The sequence below is a fragment of the Octopus bimaculoides genome, chromosome 1, assembly GCF_001194135.2.
Source record: "Octopus bimaculoides isolate UCB-OBI-ISO-001 chromosome 1, ASM119413v2, whole genome shotgun sequence".
Classification (NCBI taxonomy): domain Eukaryota; kingdom Metazoa; phylum Mollusca; class Cephalopoda; order Octopoda; family Octopodidae; genus Octopus; species Octopus bimaculoides.
Window position 1 is genome coordinate 86,285,750 of NC_068981.1, and position 6,985 is coordinate 86,292,734.

The window sequence follows — 6,985 nt, forward strand, 5'->3', positions numbered from 1 at the left end:
TCTTCTGGATGATTTGAACTTGAGTATCACAAAGCTTTTGACAAAACTTGTTGCAATATCTCTGCTCGATGCATTTAGTGAAAATCCATTTAACTCATAGATGAGACACTCACAAGTACTACCATTCTGAGTCAGAATGAACCTGAGAGTAATGATAATTAAAGGGTGACTCCATGCTCCCTACAGCTCCAGAATTCCCAAACTGGATTCCTACAACTGGGCACAGTTTGATGTCTTACCCAAGACAGGCAGGCAAATGAACAAACACACAAACAACCCACCTATCTATGCTGAACTATTGAGGAATTTAGTTACTCTACCCAGATTACAAGTTCAGGTTTATACCTGTAATTATTGGGGTACTGGGATATGTAACACACTGCCTAATTACCAATTTTGTGAAATTAAGCTTCTCAAAACCAGAAAAGAAGAAGCTGATTTGAAGACAACAGATCTAAGACATGACTGGTACTATAAAAATCTATAAAACTTTCCAGAAGCTTGTCATTTAAGAATATATGAGCATATCTAGACATGTAACTATATGCACAAGAATACATACATAAAACAAAACATATGAATCTGCACATATACATACATACAGACAAAAATACTCTGTAGATGTTGAAATTCCAATGAAGGAGCCTTGGATCTAGGTTAGAAACTGGCTCTTTCTCTATTGGCAAGAAATTATGAAATAAAAGTGAATAATGACATACGTACATATAAACACAAACAAATACAAATATCAAAAGCTACAGAGATATGGAGGGTATAACTAGAAATAATTCAAAAGAATATTGGCGGAATGTCTCTGTTCTGAATTCAATTAAATGCAAACACAACATACTAGACATAATAAGATAGAGAAAAGAAACTATGCACAGTAGTTCAAATCAGTTAAAGTAAAAAGAAAATATCTATACTGAAATGATGAGAAATCTCCAGGTAAGCCACCAGGTTTATATATTTAGCTTTCTACAAATAATTATTGAAGCATGTGGCTATGTGACTGCCTCAGTACCAATCTTGAGAAGCTGGGATTTACAAAACCAGAAAAATACTTATAATCAGATTACTGCTACAAACATTTGTAGCAAGACCAATTTCTAGTATGGCATATTAAAGACGATGAGGCTTTTATAGGTTCAGCATGTTAATCTGTAATGATTGGATATTTTACCTATCATGTGAGTTTTGAACATTGGTGCCACAAATTATCTAAGGACAGAAGGGTGGGTGTTTTTTATCAAGGCAAGTTATGCTGATTTCCTACCATTTTTTACCAGAGAAAAATTAATATAATAGTGCACATGTAATCAACAACAACTCAAGCTGAATTATCCAACCGATAGATGAACTACAACCACCAGAATTTGTAATGTTTCGTAGTTGATCCACTGTACCACTTTATGGAGAAATAAAGTGTGACTGTTATTTTAAAGATTGTATCTTTTTTTTCTTTTTGTTACTTCCACAAATGAACCCGCAAAATATATTATACAAAGGTATATCGAAATCGTAATTGAACTATATTCAATGACTGGCACCTGCGCCAGTGGAGCACTAACAGCACTGTCCGAGCGTGTTCATTGCCAGAGCAGCTGTCTGGCTTCCATGCTAGTGGCCCGTAAATAGCACCATTTGAGCGTGATCGTTACCAGCGTTACCTTCTAGAAAATCATTCGAGCGAGGTCATTGCCAGTGCCACTGGACTGGCTCCCGTGCAGGTGGCACGTAAAAAAACACCACTTTGAGCGTGGCCGTTGCCAGTCCGTGTGACTGCCCCTCGTGCCAGTGGCACAAAAGCATCCACTACACTCTCGGAGTGGTTGGCGTTAGGAAGGGCATCCAGCTGTAGAAACTCTGCCAGATCAAATTGGAACCTGGTGCAACCTTCTGGCTTGCCAGTCCTCAATCAAATCGTCCAACCCATGCTAGCATGGAAAGCGGACGTTAAACGATGATGATGATGATGATGAAAGGTATATATGGTTGAGTAGCAAAAACCAAGGGAGACTTCAAACCCATCGTTAAAATCTGTGTGTACATGTGCATGTATGTATGTATATATACACGATTGACCGCTTGCTCCAAAAGTTTTTTTTTTTTATTCTCTCTCTCTTTATTTCCTTGTATTCCTTTCTGTTAAAGAGCGTAGGCTTGAAACATAAAGAAACTTTCTCACTTCCCCAAGCATTGAACTAATACACTTGTTTGTTGTTTATACACCTGTCTTCATCTTTTGTTTTTCTGTAAATTTCAACTATATATATATATATATATAAAAATTCAACATTGAATATATTCCGTGTATATATTTGATATATATATATATATATATATATATATACACACACACAAGGACATGCATTATACAAATATACAGTAATTCCTCAACATATCGCGGTTCACCTATCCCGCACTCAGTACATCACGGATTTTTCTGGCTAATGTATGTAAATTTATATCGCGGACCCCTCAGTATATCGCGGTTTCTGTGGCCGATAGGTATTTATATATTTTTTTAGATTTTTAATTATTTCAGTGGGAGGCTTTGGAACGTAACACCCGCGATAGTCGAGGGATTACTGTATACACACCCATACATACATAAAATATACAATACCCTGACAAAGATGACTCTTATTTCTCAAGCAAAAGCTGTTCATAAAAAAAAAATTCTAGGTAGTGTACGTGCCTGCACTTGCACTTGCACGCTTGTGTATGCGTGTGAGACAACGCTGGGCATCTTGCTTCTTTTTCTTTGTCTTTCTTTTTTTCATTTATTTAAAAAAATTTTGGTCATTATTAGGTCACATCAAATTTGACAGGCGATGTAAATAGGTATGTATTCATGCATGTATGCTTTATGCTCCCGCGTGTATGTGTATCTATATTGGTCAAAATATAGTGCAGTATTGCGAGGGGATGTAACTCTTTAAAGGGACATCATTCAGATCATCTTAGTCTTTCGATGAAATGACTCAGATAGATTACAAAATAGAACAGATATAATTGACTAAACACCCGGAAATTAATAAAGATCAAAAATAATTAATGATAGCAAAGTTAAAAATTCTGGTAAATGTTTACTTTAACACCCGACCACTAAAACGTGGTGTAAGAAGCTTGCTTCCCAACTACATGGTTCCGGGTTCAGTTTCTCTGAGTGGCACCTTTCTCTTCTAATATACCCTCGAGCCGACCAAAGCCTTGTGAGTGGATTTGGTAGACAGAAACTGAAAGAAGCCCGTCATTTATGTACGTATGTATTTGTGTGTCTGTGTCCCCCACCGTCGCTCGACAATCGATGTTGGTGTGTTTACGTCCCCGTAATCTAGCGGTTCGGCAAAAGAGACCGATAGAATAAGTACAAGTCCTGGAGATCGATTTGTTCGACTAAAGGTGGTGCTCCAGTATGGCCGCAGTCAAATGACTGAAACAAATAAAGGTAAAGATAAAATAGGTGTAAATGGATGTGTATTTAACGAATATGTGAACAAAGATTTGCGCCAACGAACCAATTATAAAGAAGTTTGTGCAGAAAATTTGTTTCAGAGGGGTTGGGAAGAGGACTTCCGACGAGAAAGAATTTCATAAATTATTTTTTGCCTGAGTGTAATAGAAAACGTTTGACAAAAAGAACTTTTAGATTCGTTTATTTTTCGTTTGAGTAACAGAAAATGGTTTTAAAAAAGATCTCATGTATCATGATGTGGTTCACCAATAACTTGATGTCATTCACTAATAAATCCTTGGCGCATTTTTTTATACTGTAAAACGTTCAATACAGCTCTTTCTAAACCCATCAGGTTTGTTAATTTGCTTATAGGCGACCGATAGAACTTGTAATTAACCGAAAATATTAAACCAACAAGGAAAGTATCAGATGGTCGTGAGATGTACTAAAAACAACAGCTAAATCGCCCTTAACTTTTTTCCAAAGCACTCAAACAAAAAATAAGTTATGAGTTTCTTTCTCTTCGAAAGTCCTCTCCCCACCCTCTCGGAAAAAATGTTCCCCTCAAACTTCTTTATGGTCGGTTCGTTGGCGCAAATTTTTGCTCTAATCCACATTTTTTTACACCTATTACACTTTTTTTTTTTTTTTTTTGGTTTGGTGGCCGAGTGTTAAAGTAAACATTAACCAAAATTCTGTGTGGAATGTTTTAAAAAGCTTGATAAAAAAAATTCCCCTTGTGAAAGCATATGATTAACATAGAGCCATATTTCAACAACTGGTTTTCTCTTCATGATCAAACGATACTTCCCCCCCAATAATTATAGACAACCAACAAAACTGAGGTGAGGCTCACAACTAAGTTTTATTAACACATCTGAGACGTTGCTGTTGTTGAAGAAAGACATTTTAGACTGTCTTTTAGCGTATATTCCACAAGTGGGATGTGTCCTCTCTCTGCCTTTTCTACCTATTCTATAATGACTTCAGCTCCTCGGAGATAGCTCGGCTCGTGTTACCTCCACTCAAGGCTGGCTCAAAGTACCGGCAACTAGGACAGTCGCCCAGGATGCTAAGTGCTCGGGGGCGCTAAGAAAGGCGAAACAAAAACAAGGAAATTTCCACGACCGTCAGCCGAAGTTTAGCTTGCCTGAGGCGCCAGCAACCCTAGGGCCGGCCCTGCCTCCACTCAAGCAATCCTAGCTTACTAATCTCTGCTCCTCTTATCATTCCCACTAGGCCACCCCCCTAGTTCAACCTTCGATCTCTCACTAACCATTATGCCCAGTCCTTCATTCCTCCCCCAGACTATCAACTCTCTGGAGTTCTCTCCCTGCTCGTTTCTTTTACTGCAAGTCTTGACATGCAAAATCCAAGAAGAATATTGATTGACACTAATATCATCGGCCAAGGAGATCCTGCGAATGCCATGGAAATTTCTCCTTCCTCAACATTTAGCATGTAAAAATAAAACAAAATAATAACTGATCAATATACAACTTCGAATCATAAATAAAGTTAAATTAAGACAAATATTGATTATTACCATCTCTTTCTTTTATACATATAACATACCTTTTGTTTTGACATTGTAATGAAATTATAACTATCATTTTGAAAGCGATATGACACAAACACAGTTCAAGAGTAAAACAACTCACACAGATGACGATGAAAATGCTGTTTGACCAAGTTACTACTGTATTAATCCGACCACTTCCTTCACTATCGATTAAAATTCTATCCTGTATTTATTCACTGATGAGCATTCAGACTTACGGAGATCATTCTCGTTTAATTACTTAACTGAATAACAAGGAATTGTCTGTATTTCAACAACTTTATTACAAGTGCTTTGATCGGTATTCTAATTGTATTTTTGGTGACCGGTAATAAAGTTACAGAAAAAGTCACAATTTTGGCTAGGAAAAAAAGACACAATTAATTTATGGTATCCTGTGATTTTTTATTTTATTTTTTTACTTGCATTCGTATTTTTATATGCTTAATCTAAATATGAAAGCAGATTTTTCCTATTCAGCTTAGTTTCTTGTTCTACTTAGATCATTTTTTTTTGTCTTGCTCATCGCTGTATAAAAAATATGTGATATTATTATTAATATATATGTTGTATTAATTTTCTTGTAAAATTAGTACTCCTTACTTTTTAGGATGGGAAACAAGTTCTAATAATGCTGGCAGGATAAATTATCAGCAAAGTGTTGTATGAGAAGAGTAAATTTGGAAGTTTACCGAATGAATATTGAAATATTTTATTACTGATTTAGATGTAGTCTCTCTCTCTCTTTATTCTAGCTTGGTTAGAGGATAAGTGTAGTGTCCAATAATCTTCTTAAGGGCTTTTGTGATTAGGTGAAATGAAAAGAGAGAGTTACTTCAAATCGGAGAGCTATCAAAAATGGTTAAAGGCATTCGAGAGCCTGATGGCGTTGTTAAATTAGGGAATAGTTAAGTATACCACCCAACCAACCCCAACAATAAAATAATAATAATAATAATAATAATGACAGAACCAACACAGTTCCACAGTTTCCGATAATCCAATTTCATTCATATGTTTTGGTTGACTTGAAGCTATCGTAGAAGAAAATTCCCAAGGTGCCGTGAGAGTGGGATCAAACCCTAGACCTTGTAGCAGGAAAGTAATTTTATTTTAAATCACTGTCATGTTGTGCAAAATAAAATTAGGCAAGAGTAAAGGACTGCATGTTAAAAGAGATCTTTTCAACATTCCTTGTCACAAATGTAGATATTAAAGAAATAATGAATATTTTGTCTCAATAGAACAAAACAAACGAGGAATACTGTTTGTATAATTAAACTATAGGGGAGACAACTCTAACGGGATTATAAAATTTCTTCGAGCCCTATTCTATCTCCTTTTTCAGAAAGGAAGATAAGAGGCCGGACTTTGGCGCACAGTCGCCGATCTTTGCGATTTCTTTTTTTTTTTTTTTTTTCACCGGATTTCAGTTTACGATGACGGAGATTCCGAATATGCAGGAAAAAAGCCACGTCTTCAAAATTTTAATTTCCCCCTCCCCACCAAATTTTTAATTTTTAACTCTTATTCGATATTCTTTTTTACAATCTACGTCGAAAAATATGGAGATTAAGAATATGGTGGGGAGGGAAGCAAATTTTAATTTCAAATTTTTTATGAAAAACTCCAAAATTGATCTACAACACCTTTGCCACCCCATCCCGCTGTCTAAAAGTGAAAATGAACGGCTGTTTTGTCCGTTTCCGCATGCATAAATTTATAGTGAAACGGCAAAAGGATCACGGCATGTGAAGACCTCACCAGGAAATTCGATATGCTAAAAATAATAGCTAAATGTCTGGAGAAAGACAATAAAAAAGAAAGAAAATGCAAGGGAAATTAATTTTGGCGGTAAGGACTAGGCCTTGTTTCATTATCACAACTAAAAAGAAATTCAGAGGTGTAGCATTGCGGAAGTTCATTCCCGTAAGTGGTTTTCTTGTGCACCCCCCCCCCCC